A 19,215-nucleotide genomic window follows, 5' to 3' on the forward strand; every position below is an offset into this window, starting at 1 on the left:
GTCTGAATTAAGTATCCTGCACTGAATCTGAAAGAAGTGTTGCCCTGTGTCTATGAAGTCCTGGCTCAGGAAAGCAATAAGGCTCTTGTTTATGTGTTGGAAAAGTGGAGTTATGAGTAGACTACTATTAGTTAAAAACCCCGGGGTGGGAACACCTGAGTTGGTACAGATAAGAAAATCCATAAATTTTCTTAAATGTAAATTTGAACATGGATTTTCAGGGCTGCAGCTGAGCAATGGGTCTTGCTGAGCCTTGGCCAACAAGGTGCCTTCCTCCTGGATGGGAACGTGGCCTCCTCTTCAGGGCACAGTGAAAGAGGGGAAGGGATACACTTATGAATGCCAGCTTCCTTCTGCTCCACCTGCAGAGCAGGTGAATCCTTTCATTGTGCCCTGACCTCGGAGGAGAGCATGAAATCCACGGCAAAGTCTCATGCTTGGGCTGAGCTGGTTCTTCCCCTGCTGCACCAGCGGCACCAAGCAACCTGGAGGCTGGGCAGGATTTCTCCTGCTCCCTGAGCAGCTTTTGGCTCTGAAGATTTTCCAGATTTTCAGCTGCAAGGTAGGAGGCTTTGAGGTCTGGTCGCTAGGCCAAAGCAGGTGATTTTTCATGTGGATGGCAAAAAGCACTCTTGGAATAAAGGCCCAAGTCCTCCAGAGACGCTGAAATTCCTGCTGCAAAGTATGGGGTTAGTAAGAACGTCTCTACTAGCAGGTTACCCAGATTTTATTTTTTTTTTTGGCACAGACAAAACAGTGCATTTTTCCCTGATCCAGATCACTGAACTGTCTGAACTGTTTTAGTGCAGAGGTTTTCCAGAAAGCATTCGGCTTGGGGTATGTAGTTGGCACAGAAAATTTCAGCTGGAGCTAGACAGGAGAAGTTTGGCAAAGTTACAGGCAATTGATAGCAGGGTGTTTATCATAACAAGTGTTGGGAAACCTCACTACCAGCCCCTCCTGCCATCTCACAGTTCATACAAAGAGACAGAAGATGTAAAATCAGCGTGAGTGTGTATGCATGTGAGCGTGTGGTTGTGTGGAAAGTGTCAATGTGCGCACGAGTTTGTGCACTGCGGAGCTACTCGCGTGAGAAGGTAAGTACCAGGGTCTGTCCCTAGGCATGGATTAAGGAAGGCAACTAGATACATGCTTAGACACTGGGGGTGCCTTCCTCTGCTGGAGCTTTGCAAATTCATCTGCCCTTGTACACGAGTGTGCCTGTGGAAACACTGAACTTCACCTTCCCATTAGATTTCACCATTGTTGAACCGGCACCAGCTGTTGTCTGTGGCAAGAGCCTCGTCTCTGCTGATGTACATTTGCTGTCCCTCAGAGCAAAATGGCGTCTCATCTTTTTTTGTGGACTTGCCTCCTGAACATGGAGAATATGTTCAGCTTTTAGTGGAGATGGAGATGCAAGCAGGAAAAACTTAGTAATAGAGATACCTAACACTCACATGGAGCTCTTCAGGAAATAAGTATATGATATAGGAAAATATTGGTGGGACAAAACTGCACTGTATTTTTTCCTGGATGGAGCATACAGGTATTATGGAAATGGATAGAATACAAACCAAATAATTATTTTCACCTGTATATAGCTGGAGAGCAGAAGTTAAATGGTTTACTTGGAATTTAGGATGAAACCATGTCGGGATAAGGTTTAGAAAGTCAAAGCCTTGTTCTCAGTCCTGCACCCAGCCCATATGTCATTACTTTTCTCTCATGCTGAATGTAGGTAGCTTTTCTTTCCCCTGCTTTTTGCGTGGGCATGTGATGGACAGAGTTCATAAAAATTTGAAAGCAGAATTCTCACCTGGCCCTGCACATTGAAACAAGAGCAAAAGAGGAATCCTGGTAAATGTCACAACCCACACACTCTGTCCTTGAGTTCTTCAAAGCCACATGATCAAGGCTGAAATGTATTGCATGGAAGGAAGGAAGAGGAATTAAAAACCTGCTCCACCTTGCAAAGGGATACTTACAGCTTAAATTCTGGTCAAGATGAGGGACAGAAAAAAGATACAACTGAATTACAAACCCCGCTTGGCCATTTAGGAGGCATAGCACCCTACTTACTAAAGATAAATGGAAAGGTCAAACCCAGCTCTAAGCATGTGCAGTTAGTCAGGGTAAAAGTAGCAGTGGCAAAACCCGACAGTGAACGCATCTGTCCTTTCACCATGCGGCTCTGCCCTGCCGGCAGCTGCGCTTGGCTGCCCCAGGCATGGCTGCGAGTGTCTGACTGGCAAGCTGAGAGCCAAGCACCGCGTCTCTAGGTGGAATTGGATCATATTAAGACTTTCCCTCACAGCATTTTTTTGCTGATGGGCTGTTTCACCTGCTTCACCCCTCATACCAAGTGGATCATGCAGCCTTGGGAAGACCCTGATTGAAAGTGCCAGGCAGGAGGAGTGGTTGCAAGGAGGAGCACAAGGACAAAAATTTGCCAACAGAAAGGAGCCATACCGGAGATTCAGGAAATGATTTGTTCACAGCCTGAAACTGGGCTCCTCTGAAGGTATATGTTCAAGCCCTCGTGTTTTTTCAAATGCAAGCTTGAAAAATCTCATCTTGAATTCATTTTTGTTCCTCAGCTGTTGCTCTCTTATTTTATACATTAGTCTAATAACACACAAAAATTTGTCTGTAGTGACTACTATGTATGCCAGGTTAACTGATGGATGTGCGTGTCTGCTTTTCATTGTTACCATATGACTCTGCAGAGAAGACATCTGAGTGTCCACAGGGATGAAGACAACATGATCCCTGCTTGCAATCAAATCTGACACTTGATATTAAAAGATGGCAAGACAAAACGGTGAATAGATGTAGGCTGAGCAGTTTTATTAGCAAAACAGACTGCATGCTCATGAAAGTCTTCTCTCTTTATGGTGAGTTGGAAAAAGGTTTGGGTTTGGTTTGGTTTTTTTCTATGTAAGTAAGCCTGTGGGGTTGACCCATTGCTACAGGTGTTGAGAATGATGTGTCTGAAGTTAGTGAAGTGGCCAAGCAGATACTGGTGTACAAATCAAAGTTTAAATTTAAGATTGAAGCTGATCCTATAAAGCTGAACATCTCATAAACCAGAAATATGGTAGACCACTTCTCTCCTGCTTGCTTCTTTGTGCCATGGCTGTATCTCCAACCTATCTAATATATATATATATATATTTAAAAATGTATATCATATATATAACCTATAAATATATATATATAAACAACCAAAACAGTTTAACAGAAGGCCATCCCAATCAGGTTAATGATTACATTTCAGACCTTGTTGGCTAAGCTGGCTACTGGCAGAGAAATCTTCCTCCCTTGGATGGTATTTTCTGGCCAGGAAGGGAAAGCATACTACTCTCCACTGGATAAATTATAGAATTATAAAAAAGGAGGGACACATTAATAGTCTTTCTCATCTTCATGTCCAAATTGCTTATTATTTGCTTTTTTTTCCACTCTCAGCAATGGGACTTCTTACACAGAATAAAGATCAAAGTGTGTACTTGTCTCATGCCTTGTGCCTAATCAAAGCCAGATAATAAAATATATAATTCCTTATGTTCCTTGGTGAAGAGCCAAGATACTTTATTTTAGAGGAATATACTAGTTTACATCAGAGGTGCTAGTGAACAGGAACACAAATACCAAAATAAGTGTTCAGACTTCAAATTAAGACATATTACATAGAAAATGAATGAACCACGACTGATCAGATTTTTTTTTTGTTTGTTTTATTTCAGTCTCATCAATACAAAAAAATACATTAAAGTGCGTAGACTCATTCATCTGATAAAATGCTTTTCCTCTAACGTATTTCCGTCTGTTCACTGAGACAGCAGAGTATTTTTCTCTGATGGGTAAGTGATACTTTACATGTTATTTTATTATAATTTATCCTTAAAACCTTTTCAGTGTGGCTTATACAATATTGCATACAGTAAATAGGATGCCTTCACTCTTCCTAGTGTCTAGTATTAGAATGAGGAATTAAAAATAGTCTATGAATAGTAACATTAATAAGTAGCTGATCTTTTTAAGGGGTTGGTTTGGTATGAGGAGTACAGGATGGCATTTTGGAAGGAGTTCAGGAACTTCTGTTGATCTCAAATCTCAACCTCAAATCCTACTTTACTGGCCACAGGACCACCAGGACCACTGGAGTACTTGTTTGTGTGGCGTTTTGAATGTTTGTTACTCATCCCCAAGGCTTCATTTTTTGGCATGCCACAAAAGTAAAATCTAAGCACATAGATTTTGACCACGGTGAAGGTACCATAACATCAGCAGTTAACAGGTACCACAGAAAAGATGATACTGATTCTATACTATTGAAAAATTGCTGCTAGTAGCTCAGAAATTTATGCTTTGCTTCCTCTTATAAAGGACCCTTAGTATGTTCTGGAAATATATCATTATAATGAATTAATATTTGTCCACTATCACATATTTTTCAGGAGGAAGTCAGAGAAGCAGCAAGTAAAAGGATTGGAGAGTTTAACTTCTCATTATTTAAGGAAATCAAAGTAAATTGTAGTAAGTGAAAGTTCAACAAAATCAGAAAGTGAAGATTAGAGTCCAACTCAGTGAAAGAACATCAGGAGTCATCATCTGGATTGAATTCTGGCTGTAACCCAGCTTCCCCTCCCAAGAAATGCAGATTCACTCTCCTTTTCAAGCACATTGCCACCTAAGCAAAAAAATCCCCATGTCTTTGCTAGTCACAGTTGTAAATTTGACATGCTTGCTTTATTAGCTGATACACACTACATTTAACAAAATGGATTTGTGTTGTGCCATAAGATGTTTTTGTTTACAAGTACCCTGTTCCCTGAAGAAAGGTAATTTTAATGTCATGAGAAACTTAACATTTTGTTTCTAACTCTGATGTACATAAAGAAAACATCCTTCCCATAGGAAGAAAGGGGAGAAGGAAGAATGCAGAAAGCACTGTATGAAAAATTTGTTAGGACCACACGAGCCTGTCTTTTCTCCCTGGTGGCGATGGGCGCAGCACTGTGCTCTCCTCAAGAGTATTGCCATTTTCTCCTTTCAGGGTAGCAAATCCTGATCTGTAAAGTTCACAGTGGCACGGGAGCCACAGCCAGTTCCAGGAATCTGCTGCCGCTCCCCAGGTCAGCTCAATGTTGCTTTCATCGGAAGTGTCACTGCAATGGGGAGAAGTTGTTATAACGAGTTTCAGGAGACATTGACATAATCAGGTCAGCTGGAGATGCATAAACAAGGCGGTGGAGGGGGTACACACAAAACCCATAGAGAAATGTATATCTTTCTATGCTGCCCCTGGAACGTATGAAGTAAAAAGCCTTTGCTCTCACCTGCTGGTGTGGCATCCTTCCTCCCCCCTTTTCTCTTTTGGGCTGTAAGGTGTTTTCTTCACTGCAGCCTGACAGACCCGAGGACGTTTTCATCCATCGCATGGATCTTAGGCAAATTTCCCCTTTATTCCTGTTGTTATCATGGCAGGCAGATCTTTTTAACAGGCTGCTTAATGGCTAGGTACTCCCCACTGTGGGGATGTCCATCAGTGAGACAGAGAAGACAGGGTCTCTCCAGGGGCTTTGGGGCTGCTGAGGAGGGGAGAAGAGGGAACTTAAAGGAATATTTTACATTGCAGGAATATCTAGGGAGTTTGTGCCTCTGATGATGAAAACATTACTCGGCTTTTGTATTTTCTTCTCTTGCAAGCCTATTGAAAGTTTTTCATGACAACTGTGATCTGAAGAGAGCCAGGAAAAATGTCATGTTATGTAATTTGCCCCTGAAGGTGGCACATGCTAATGCAAAATTTAGTCAATCCTAGAGCAGTCTGCTATTACGACTGAGGTTGAAAAATATTTCAGTTTAAGAAAATAAAATTAAAAGTGTTGAAGTTACTGGAGAGTCGTCTTTTCTGATGTGACACTGGTGATATCAGAAGTACAGCCTGCAGTCCTGGCTGAAAGATCAGGCACTGTGTATTTATTGGGCATTTAAAGCACATACATGCTAACATGCATGACAATATTTAATGCAATCTCTAGCTTTAAGGTAACTGATTTAATGAGGAAGAAAAATCACAGATTCTCACCTTTATGCTGTCACACTTGCTGAGCAATTAATTTTTCTTTGGAGGTAGAGGGCTTGGGGAATATGAAAATGAGTCTCCATCAGTCCCTTCTCCATTAAGCATCCAAATTAACCAACAAAGGAAGAGACTGGTGTTAAGAGGGTGATGGGAAACACATTTTGTTCATAAGAACCTGAATTTTTGTGATCTGCTGCAGCACTGAGTTGTGAGAACTCACAGATTAAGGGGACCAGTTTTAGGAGGATCTCTTGGGAAAAGTTTGAGGTGCTCTACAAAGAAGGTGCGGTTGGCAGGTTAGATACTGTGACCTTCTCTTTACAGCAGCACAGAGCTGAAGACTGTCTCTGACATCAGTGGGCGAAGATCTGCAGGGCTTTTGGATAACACTGATGTCCTTATAAGTACAATCTCCTGCTTCTGGTAAGACAGTGGCAGTGTATTACTCTCTGTATTTGGATTATTACCATGCTTTCTACCTACTTACACTTCACTTGCAATTATGGATAAGTAGAGTCATCATCGTCATTTTATGCCCCAAGCTTTTGTCTGGTACAGCTGTGTAGTGTTAACAGCTGCTGGGTTTTGTTACAGAAGTGGCTGCATTTTAGAAATAAGCAATGAGATTTCTGCTTTACAGTTTGCTCAACCAGTTTGTGAAACACTTTGTAGATCCAGGTGTATAAAAAGTACTTAATAATACTGATCTTACACTGATAATAATTTGGGTTTGATGTGCAATTTACTACTGATTTGTTATACAATATGCAGAAAATCTGGACTCATATTACTGAGCCTCATTGAACAGAACCTCAGGTCTAGAAATTAGATTACTGTTCTGCAGTTCAGTGATTAAAATAAAAAATACTCTATCACTTGTATTTACATTCTTACTGCAAATCAGGTCACCCTGCCCTTTGAGTTCTGTTTTCCACAGAACGGGCCAAATCCATTCCCAGTGTGACTCCTGTGACTCCAGCACGGTTGCACAGGAGATGACTGTAGCTCATTAAGTCTGCAGAGTAACTTCACTTTGATTAGGGATAAAAAAATTAGTATTTGGGTGGAGTCTGACTTTTACTGGCGTGCTAGGCGGTTTTTTTCATTGACATTAACTAAAACCAGAATAGATATTGTTTACAAAAAAAAAAAAAAAAAAAAAAAAAAAAGAAAGGAAAGAATAAGTATATATTTTATCTGCTTTCTAGTCATGGTACAAAAATAACCAAATGACAACAAAATCAGAAGAGAAAATAAATATCATGTCTTTGCTGAGTCTTCCTCTGTAATACCATTCTCTACTGAAAATACAGATACAGTTCTGCTGCAAACACAGGAAAGGAACTGGGTCCATTTGGCTTACAGTTTCCTTCAGAGCTGGGAGCGCTGGGTATGGATTAGCAATGAGAGGGGATCTGATCACGCAAGCACCCCACAGAGGAGCTGCAAAGAGAGCTCCAAGTGTGGCTACTAGCACCAGGAGCCTGCCAGGAGAGGTGGGAAGAGCCAAGGGGGCTGGAACGTCCTGTCTGCCATGCACAGGTGGGACATGGAGAGCTGCTGACCTTCACTGTGGGAGGGTATGGAAAGGCATGGGGGAGAGGGATAGAGCTAGCTGGGAAGGTACATATGAGAAATTAAAGGCTCTCTGGAGAGTATGGAATTGAAAGAAAGGTCAGATGAGCTGCCTGGGGAAGAGGTGGTGGGACATTTTTGGTACAGAGAACAGAAGAGACGACTGCAGTCACCTGCACCGTTTGGCAGGAAAGCTTTCAGTGGACAACAGATTTAATCTTTCTGCCCCTATACAAGAGAAACTGGCCAAGACAGTCATCTTTCCGTTGTCTCATCTCCAATTACTTTGCCATAGACAGGGACCTGCAGTGCCCCAGACTGTGTCTGGTGGCAAATAAATAAATCTGATTGACTAGCACTGTGAACATTAATTCTCTGGGAGTAGCAACAGAGTGGCATTGCCCTTTGTACATGCAAGGGCCTGGAAAATATATACTATAGCACTTTTCTTCCTGACGTTTAGCTGAAAGTAACATTAAAGACCTCAGCTCCTCCCAGCAGGTCATTAAGCCCCAGGAAATACCCTGTTCCTCTATCGTTATTGCTTAATTATTTTCAGCTCTGTAATCTAATTTGCCATTTGACTGTATGTTGATTCTAGCTGCTGTATCGTAACCTTTGCAGTACAGGGAATGTGACGCAGGGTTGGCTGTACTGACATCTAAATCTTTTGGTGAGAAGGTCTTTTTTCTATGCCTGCAGCTTCAGGAAACAACTCATTTTCTAGAAAGCCTGAATCCTTTAACATTCCTGAGATTTCACTTTCTCCTGCTTTCTTTTAAAACCGTTTTACAGGGTTTACAATGCAAAACTGAGTAATGAAAAATCTTTTATTGAGTATGTGCCATTACTTTTTAGTTTTAAAGCAGGATGTTAGAGAAATATGTCACACAGAGGAGCTGTTAACATATCCCTTTTATTTTAATTAAATATAACAGATGCTTCAGGTGTTCTAAAAAACCAAGGAAATAAACTCATAGCTATGCAGGGAAGCTGTCTGAATATAGCAATTACAAAAGAGATAAATCAACAATCAAAACAATATGAAGCTTGAAATATTATTAAATATGTGCTGTCTAAGGCAGATGATTTTATTTCAAACAGAAATAACTAAATAGCTGAGTCTATGCAATACCTACTACCTACCTGGTTTGTCTAGAAATCTCCAAAAAGTAACAGGATATTAGAGCTGTAGGCAGCCATCTGCTTTGAGATATGTCTCATCAAGACTCTTGTTCTTATGTCTGGAATTGTTTGACAAAATACAGGGGCAATACATACAGTTCATAGTACATGATATATGGGATGCTTTTGAGCTCAAAGGTTCTTATGGTAGTGTATTAGTCATGTGGGCCTGTGGGAGGGCACTTAATCTAAATAAAGCAAAAAGGGAAAGAATGTGAAGGGGCCTCTGAAGTGTAAGTCTCCAGGAAAAGCTGTCGAAAAAGGCACAGAAGGAAATAATCTAGACTAAGAGATGAGGAGAATGGGGGAAGCATATGGAAATTAGTGATCAGAAGTCCAAGGACTACATTTTGGGTGAATATCCTTAATGAGTAGGAAGTATTGCAAGCACGATTGTATTTTGTTTTTCCTGTAGCCTTTTTGTTTCCAACCCTTGCATGAATAGCCCTGAACCTTGGCTTCAAACCAGGTTAAATAAACCTTCCCATTGTTTTGCTACAAGTCTGTCTTGCGTCAGGGTGCACCAGGATGAAACAGAGGGCCTGAGCCTGCGGCCTGAGGGGCGCATGGTATCAGAGGTGCCGAGGAGGGGTGGGAGTGCCTGTGCTGTGTGTACTGAGGGACCTTGGGTGGTTCATGCAGATGCTCTGAGGCTTGTGTTGCCACATATTGGGTTTTCAGATGTTCCCCATGGCTGGTGCAGGAAAAGCTCCTTCTCTGCAGTGTATGGGGGTACATTGGCCCTGTCTCAGCCTATGGGGATGATCAGGCATCCTTATGTGATGTTTGTGTTTTACGTAAAAACAAGGGTCTCGTTTCACTTTAAAATGTCAGGATTAGGCAAAAAGAGATTTCCACACAGTGAAGCCAGCACGTTCTAGGCTGCTGGACTCAGCTGAGTGGGATGACTCTAAAATGCTGCACGCTGTTCAGCCTTCCGTGTATTAGGGATGTAGATTACGAGAATGTATGAAAGAGTTATTCCTGCTCCTCTCTTCTCCTTCTTTGTTGCATAGCTCTGCAGAGCTCTGTGAATCTGCAAGCTACACCAGCCCTTCTGCCAGGAGGACTGCCGTATCCCCACAGCAGGGAATTTCAGGGGCTGGTGTTAGTACACCGAAGTGGTGTGTGCTAACTTGCCATTACAGTGAAAAATACAATAATAGTCTCAAGTTGTCTCAGAGCTGCTGTTCAAATGCATGTATGTAGAGGGGGAGAAAAGACAAATTGCAATTAGCCTCCATATCCCCTACACAGGAAAATGATTGCCGTGATGTCCAGATCACCTTCTCTGTACTCCTCAGCCCTCTGTCAGCAATATAGGTGAGCCCCCGATAATATGAAGCAGCCATGACACTGCAGTTACAAAGCCTTTCCTCCTTAACAGTGCTGTGGCAGCTAGGACTGCCCTTTGAATTAAATGATTTATTCTGGTAACGGAGCTAACTGAATTAATTCAGTGTAAATGAGACTGAAATGGACGTGTAAATAAAACTCCATTCTTATATAGAAATGTTGCGTTATTTCAAGTCGCCTCTTATTAGTATTAGGGGAAAATATTCTTCCAACAAGTATCTTGAATATCAAACCCTGCTTGGCTGATTCAAAATGAATAGGCAGCTTTGTGGTCTCAGCCTGTATTCATTTTTAGACTTCAAAATTTTGACTGAAGTCATTGGAAGACCTTTGATCCATAAGTAATGCAGGATCAGATCCTTACTCCATGTAAAAGACATAACAAAGGGCGAGGAAATAGCAGCCTTCCCTTATTTCATCATGCGGCATAGTGATGCTTTTCTATGATCAGACACGACTGTAATGATTCAGGAGGAAAGGCCTTAATGCTTAGAAGAAAGGCTGAAAACAGAAGATATTTAAATGACAGCTAGAAGAAGGGAACAATGCTGATTTAATTGGAGTAGACAAAGGATGTTCACTTTGTGACACATTTTGAAAAACATCCAGGAACATTTGTTATGCCAAAGCAGGTTCATGGTTCAGTGGAAATGCCATCTTCAGATGGGGAAGCAAGCAGAAGAGGCAGTGCTCTCTGATTAGACAAAGGAACAAAAATAGTTCAGGGTTCCAGAGCGGATAGTTGTATACAAGTTTAGATGTATTATTATGATAATAGTCCTGTTAAGTGTGCATAGCGTTTTTCTTTATTGGTTGCTCCACTGAGGATTGACTACATACTGCTGCTGTTGGCTAACAGAAGGGTCTTTTTAATTCACTTAATAAGCAGCAGTGTTCGGATGATCTACCTTCTCCTCCTGTAGTTGGTGCTTATGAACTAGAGACTATCTGTGTTTATTTCTGAATAAATACATGATAAGGTGGCATGGTGAAGCCTGCTTATGCCTTAAGTGATGTCTGATGACACAGGAATTATTCAGATTTATCTACTCAAATGCTGCAGATCTGCCACAGCAGTCTCATGTAATAATATGAAATAACGATTGGAGCCCTTGGTTTAAAGAAAAGAAGTTTGCAGAAGTGGCTTTTAAAACCCCCTTTTATAAGAAGAAAAAAGCTTCCATTTCCTCATTCAAGCTGCAACAATTTCTACAAAGTTTTGAGATACAGGGAGACAACAGAGTTGAAGAACAGAAGCCAGAAGAAGCCCTTAGACCATTTGGTCTGACCTGAATGATATGTTTAATCTGACTTATCTCTTGGTGGTCAAAGGTACACACACATTCACAAACATATATATAGTAGTATATGAACAATACAAGTAGTCTAATGTGCATATACGTGCGTGTGTTTATACACACACACATAGATATATATGTATTTTGTTTTGTTCACAGGTGGATTATGTTCTTTTGATTGACTGTACTGAAACCCTTGGAGAAAAAGTATGTTTGCTCCTGGTGGTACGAGCAGCTGACCCTGCTCAGGGGTAGACACTCCTAGGGAAGTTGGCTGGAGAGGGAGCATCCATTGAGCTCTCTTCAGAGGAACAGAAACATTTCTCATGCAACAGCAGGGCTGCACAGGGCTTGCACCACTCAGAATATCACTGAGGAATTGAAATAAGGCTGAAAGCAAGACCTGCCTGCAAGGGACAGCACAGGGAGAAGAGGGAGGACTTGGTAAAACTTTCTAATACCCTTCTCGGTGGCTGATATTTCTTTCCATCTAAAAAGTTAATTGGTCTGGTGTTTTGAGCAGTTTTAGGTTTTGGGGTGGTTGAATAGGTCCAGGCTCATTCACCTTAATGCCATTTTCTGGCTTGGGCCACACAGTGCTTTCTGACACAAACCCAATAGTTTATATTAAAGTAAGAATAACTTCCATATGGGCAGCCAGTGTTTCCCCAAAAGCATCAGAAGGAGTACCCTGCACAGAGTGCTGACTGATTTCACTTTCAATAGTATGCTCTTTATTCCTAACTGGAACTAGTTAGGCTTAAGATTTCAGCCTTTGGTTTTGGTGTTATGAGCTCCTTTGCTAAAGTGGTGAGCCTCCAAGCTACAAGTACCTTCTCCCCAGTGAAGTGATTTTAACTGCAAACAGATAAGTTCATGGTCTTTTGGATTAGAAAAAGAGATGAAATTGTCTCTTGGTGGAAAGCATCTTCTTTTTCCCTCATATATCTTTTGTTTCCTTTCTGTGTTCTGGCTGTCAAACGTAAGCATTAGATCTGTATGTAGCATCCTGGAATGTATCTTATCAGTCTGAATCACCAAGGTACGATCATTAGCCCTGCTCCTGCTGACTGACCTCTCTTAGGTGCATCCAAAGATTGTATAAGTCTTTTCTTCCAAGGACATCAGGTTGAATTGCTATTCACTGCGATCCAAATTCTTTAACAGAGATATGACCAGGGTGTAGCATCTCTAGGGGCTATACGTGACTTTTATTTCTTGTTCCTCTCACTCAGGGAATGACTTAATTGCTATAAAAAGTTTTAGTAATTTAACAAACTTTTTTTATATATAGTAAACAAACAAAAGTTTATAAACTATATATATTTATTAAAAGAAATAACGTTGTGGTAGGTCACTTGTTCTTTTGTCAAAAGCTTTGGCATGTTACTATTGTTTGATATAAACCTGTTTTTGCAAAGAGAGTTGTAGATGTAATTTGCATTATTATGGCACAGCACAGCCTCTGGTAGTTTGATTTTCCACATCTCAGAGAGGCCTAGAAGAGTCTGCTGGTTGTACATTCTAAAGCCGATTCTTCCATAGGATGATCCTCTATATCAGCTTGCCCTCTGAGATATGTAGCATATTCACGTTACAGCCTGAACCCTCAAAGCCTTGAATTTTGAGCAAAGGATTGCCCTTACCCACGTAACTGAAAGTTTTGCATGATGGTGCTTTTACACTGTAATGCATTCTTCTGCAAACTCTTGCCAGAAACTTCTTCTCTTCCTTTTAAAGAAGAAAACACCTCTTTCTGAAATCCCCTTCTTTCATACAAAATCTTACACTGACTCACGAGTAACAAACAGAAGCTTCAATGTCCTAAGTTAGGTATCCACTTAAATGCTTCAGTATTCTTTAATAAATAGTCTAATATCCATTAGTTCCTTTGTTATGAGTAGAGTGGGGTAAATTTTTTTTCTATATGGTTCCCTTCTCTTCCCCAAAGTACAAGCAGCTGTTGCTGGCATCACTTTCAGTGTTTTGAACTTTCCATTGTGGCACACTGCTGAAGATTTTTCAGTGGAGGTACCTGTGGGTGTGGAGGCAGATTTGGCTGAGTAAATTCTCTCATGGGCCACGTATCTGGTAAAAGCTGCTACTTAATTTGCAGTATTCAGGTGTGGCAGGAACCCAGCTACGATGTGTCTAATTTGGGGGAAAGCTATCCACTGAATTTCCTTTAATGAAATCTGTCCATGCGTGTGTATGTACAAGATACTTCTGTCCGTGTAATACTTACAGAATTGATCCCTTAGTAAGAAAAATTTGGCTCTGAGAGCCTTAGAGCTGAAAAATTACATAAATCAATATAACACTTTCTAAACCAAGAAGTAATAGTTTGAAAACAACATGAGCTTGTTCTAATTTGCACATTTGACCTTGACTATCTAATCTAAGGCAAGCAACATTCTTGAGAGGTGATGCCAGGATATAGGTTTATTTCTTATGATTACAATCCTCCAGGCTGCTTTCAACCGTGTTTCTGTATGGTAAGCCAAACTTATCCTTGGAGTAAGACCATTTTAGTCAACGGATGCATTTGGCCCATTAACTTTAGCCTGCCATAAAGTCAAGGGCAAAAGGATATTCTTATGCAAAGCAGAATCACTGTAGAAAGGCTACTAATCACTGAGGATTAGAATGAAGATATTCCTGTCCTCATAGCGCCTTCATAGAGCTTTTCAGTCTTTTTAAAATAGCAAATTTACAATGATTTTTTGTCTTTTACTTCTAAGGAGAAATCATAGTTTGATCTATTAACATGAAGTGGTGAAACTTTATTAGAAATGCAATTATGTTTCCTAAATCTTTTAGTACTTCTGTGCGTGTGATTGCTAAGGAATAGTAGTTCTAATTACAATTCCATAAACTGCCTATGGGCAAAATGGTAGGCTGTATGTGAACTTTCCGGTATTACTGTTGGGCTTGAACATTCTTATGAATTATTTTAAACCTACATATTTCAAAGGAAAATAAGTTAAAAATATCTATGTAGGATTGAAACCTCATTCACCTAAATCTTGCACCTAAATCAGTAGGACTACTTGCTTGAATATGGCATCAATTACCTGTAGGCTCTTGAATATCATTTCAAGTGGCATTTTGTAATATATTGTTATAACATGAATATTTTGTCTGAACAATACTATTAATATAAAACTGAAACCCCCGTGACAGTAAAGTATTTCATTGGCAGAATTAAAGGCATTTTATCCTTCAAATTTAAAGACTCATTACATTTTTATTTGTTTAGACTCATCATGATTGGATTTTAGCAGCAAGTATTTTATAGTGTATTTTATATATATATTTATACATATATATATATATGAGAGCAAGAGATTTCATTCATAAAGAAATGCAGCTCATCACTACATTTAATTACTCTGTTCTGAACTGAAATACATAGCCAGTGGGAATAGGACTATTGATTAAAAACTAGGGTAGCTTCTGTTTAGTCTGTTGGAGTGTTGGAGATTCTTTTTTTTTTTTTTCTCAGTTACTGTGTGTAAGAGAGGTCAGTCTGATTGCATTATAAAATCAAGTTAAGAGACAGTATTTCTATCACTGAATCGCTTGTGATCCGTTTCTTAGGAAAAGTCACAGCAGAATACTTTCACTCGAAATTCAGAGCACTTTTCTGTGTCTGGCATAAAGGGTTTTCATTTACCCTTCAAATTCGTCATTACATAAACAGAGATACCTACAAAACAAAGAACACTACAAACGGATATTCATATGAGTGTAAATAGTCTGTTTTGTACTATGTATTTGCCTTGAATTTTAGGGAAATTTACTATGGAAATTACAATGGATGTTTGGAGAGCGTAAAGATGCAGAAGGAGCATCACAAGGATTTTAGAGAAGGGGATCTCATAATCATATCTGAGAATTATGTATCTTTTCAGGGACAGCAGCTCTTATCTGACAGCCTAGCTGAGTGCTCTGAGCATCGCCGGCAGGGAGGCAAGTGGGCTGAGAGCTGCTGAGGTCCATGGACAAGGGTTGGTCCATGTTCATCAAACAGGTGGCTTCTCTGTGGCAACTGGTTTTATTTTGTATTGCAGCCAGGTCTGTATTTGTCTGCTGAAATATGCTAATTAATAAAATGTGATAATGTTGATATATGAATAAAAAGCATAGCAAGATTTTCCAAGAAGATAATCAGGTTTTGCTTAATGCTGCTTCTCAATGAGTTATAAATTGATAGAAAACACAGCTGGAAAGGATCTTGAGGAGCCGTTCCCTTATTCCCCCTGCCCTCACACTGGATCAGTCCTACCTGACTACCACCCTGATAGGGGTTTTTCAAGCCTGTTCTTAAAAACTGCCGGCATGAGGACTCCCTGGCTGGCCCAGGCAATCTGTCTTTACACTTAGAAAAGCTGTCTTTCCACTTACCTAGTGTCAAACTGAAATTTCCTTGCTGCAATTTAAGCCCGTTATTTTTTCTCCTTTCTACAGTGGTTGAGAAGAGCAGTTTATTTCCTCCCTTTATTGTAGGAACCTTTCACATATTTGAAAGCTGTTTTCATGTCACCTCTTACTCTTCAATTCTCTAGACTAAACAGGCCCAGTTCTTTCTATATGTTCTCAAGGGTCATGTTTTAGTCTTCTGATAATTCAAGAAGTGTTTGGCGAAGCTCCCACTGACTTTGGGAACTGAGTCATATCTGCACTGTAAAAATCTTGTATTTGCAAAGCATCTAGACTTAATATAGCCATTTTTGCATAAGTGCCTTGTAATTGGCTTTTATGTCTAAATGTGTTTGCTTAAAAAATAACAATAGTACATCTTAGCAATGACCTTCTGTACTTACAGTGGCAGGAGCACTCAGCCTTTGACTTTTGTGTTTCAGAAACGTATGTGGGACAGATGGGTATCTAGTATACTCACATGACATAACATCTGCTTGTGAATAAAGGTTGTTATAAAGACATAAAATAAAGCAGTGAATGTGTTTACAAGTACTCAACGAGTTTTGCATATACAGTAGTGTACAGAGCTAGTTGAAAAGAAGGCCAAAAACAATTATGAAAAACATGTCCCTATTCTCCTTGAACAGTAAAGATATTTTAAATGTTTCTGCCATCTCAACAAGTATATGCAAAGCTGAATGAAGAAAGAATATGAAATAAGTTCATTAGTCACCTAAAAGACTAAATGCTGACAACGGAGGTTAAGCTCCTCTTAGGGTTATGTTGGCTGCCCTTCTTTTCATACCTCTTTAGATGTGTGCAGTATTGAGGTATTCATCTAAGCTAGTGCCTTTTTTTAAGTAGTAAACAAGACCTTTTAGAGTGCCAATCACCTAACCATGTTTAGATATCTATTTCTGGATGAGATAAATTGTGCTGAACCACTTTTTTCTGCTCCATGAATGTTAACTGAGTCTAGGTGACTAATTTAAATGAGTAGACTATGCCTAATAAGTTGCCAGTCATGTCCCTTAATGGGATTTTCTTTAAAGCCTCTAGGGTCTAGGGCAGAAAGTCCATGTTGTGGCCTTTTTTAAAAAAAAGCACTGAAAAGACGACTAGCAGTCACTGGGAATTGAGCTGTATGGCTGTAATGCTCACCAGGTGGAAGATCTGCCATTGATATGACTCCAAGGGGAAGTTTGTCATGGGTAAAACATAGTTCCAGACAGAATCATACTATCTCTTTCTGAAGCGAAAGGGAGAAAGAGTCAGAAGCAAAAATGAGTGAGAGAGACCTTCAAAGACTCTCCAGGGAAGGACAACAAAATAAAGAAGGACTTAAGAAACAGCTTTGGTGGTGACAGTAGGAGAGGAGTCAGATGTTTAGGAAACAGCACTGGGAAGACAAATCAGGATGCTCCTATTTTACTTAGTTCCAGGGCAGAGGAGCCATAAAGAGGAGTAGGTAGGAATTTCCTTGAACTGCAGTTTCCTGCTTACTTCTGAGTATTGGCAGAAGAACAGATTATTTAGACTTCAGGAGTGTTGATAGCTGGTGGAAAGCAAGAGCTGGGACAGAGACTGCAAATGAGGGTTACACACAACGTACTTTGTTAGGGAGGAATGGGACACCTGCATTTGTGCTTCAGTGACTGGAAAGGGTGTCAGGAGACAGGATTTCCATGCTAGAGTCGGAGGACTAATTGAATCAAGTTCAGCTGAAAGTTTGGGAATTACTGGGATAACTAGAAGAAGACTGAAGCAGGTTGCCTACAATAGCAGCCTACAATAATACCTTTGTTCTGAACCCTGAGTTGCATAAATCATCCTCTGTCAGGAGGAGACTTGGAGAGTAGTGGTTTCTGGGAGCTGACTCTAAGGTATGACTTCTTTTTTTTTCCCCTGTCTTGTTTCTGTGGTGCTGCTTACCTGTATCTTTGTACTTTGTCCTGGTTCAAATGTGTTGGACAATGTGAACTGGTCAGATCCCTGCCTGTTCCTTCTTGCTGATGTTCTCTGGAGAGACAGCAAATTCAGGAGCAACTGTACATATCTAGAGGTGAAAGCAGGTAACTGACCCAAGTCAGGTATTCTACTGCTGTTGACTCCAATTGATACTTTTTTACCCCTCAATAAAAATAGGAATAAGTTCTGCTTATTTACATCACTTTTATGCAGGCTTTTATTCATGAGTAAGGATAATGGTAAGTACGACAAGCTGTTTAAATATCCCCCTAAAGTACAGCTTTGTTAAAGCCTAACATGTGACTCTGAAGAAAAGTTTGTTCTAGTTCTGGCTTGTCATTCTGTTTTGATTCTAATACAGAATTTTCTTTCAGTTTTGTATGGCTACCTTTCTCAACCTGCTCATTAAGTAATGTCTAATCTTCAGCTAAGTATGATGTCAAAGTGAAGTTTAACAGATTCTTCAGTGATACTCCCAATCCAGGAAATCATCAGGCAGTAGGAGTTTGTGGTTAGTGACAGTATGTGTGCTTCAGCCTACAGAAACAGCAGCCTGTGTCACCTCAGGCTTGGCTCCCAGGGGGACTTTCCTGTCTGAGGCAAACAGGGGGCAGTGGTTGGTGTTCAGGGCTGCCCAGTGACTGTGCTAACCTAACCCTGTCCTTGGCTCAGGAAATATTTGAGTATTCTGTACAAAACGGACAAACAAGACTGACAACAATCCATCCAAAAATAAGTGAAGGTCAGTGGTGATATCACCTTCAGGGAGATCATCGAGGTTACAATCCCTACTCCAGAGAAGAGGTTTGAACAGGGGGTTCCCACACCCCAGAGATCTATTTCAGTCAAGCTAACTGAGGGGAAAAGAAATAAGGACTAATTCCTACTCTCCCCTGCAGCACAAGTAGGACTGTGGAGCACTCCCTGAAAGGGAGTAGGGCAGGATGCCCGAGGCCCTGTGTGCTTTCAGGAATGTCTCCTGCTTCAGTGTGCCCTGCTTCCACGTGTAGAGTCCAAAGGCCTACTTCTAACATCTGCAAGGTCCAAATTTTACGTTGGGTCTTATTTTAGTTGCTTCTTAAAGCTGAGCTGACAGCTGTTGGCTGAAGTCCTTTGTTGACCAGACCTTGGTGACCAACATTAACCTGTTGATGCTTACGGTGTAGCTTCACAAATGTAGTCTTAGCTCAAGAAGTCCCTGCCTCTCCTTGGCTCTGCCTTAGCACTGACCCCTCAGTACATCTAGCAGCGAAGCTGCAGTTCCTCAGGATCAAGTGAAATGACCCTGTTCAGTGCTGGGTTAGAAGGACATTT

Source organism: Falco biarmicus, chromosome 2 (assembly GCF_023638135.1).
Source record: "Falco biarmicus isolate bFalBia1 chromosome 2, bFalBia1.pri, whole genome shotgun sequence".
In the NCBI taxonomy this organism is placed as follows: domain Eukaryota; kingdom Metazoa; phylum Chordata; class Aves; order Falconiformes; family Falconidae; genus Falco; species Falco biarmicus.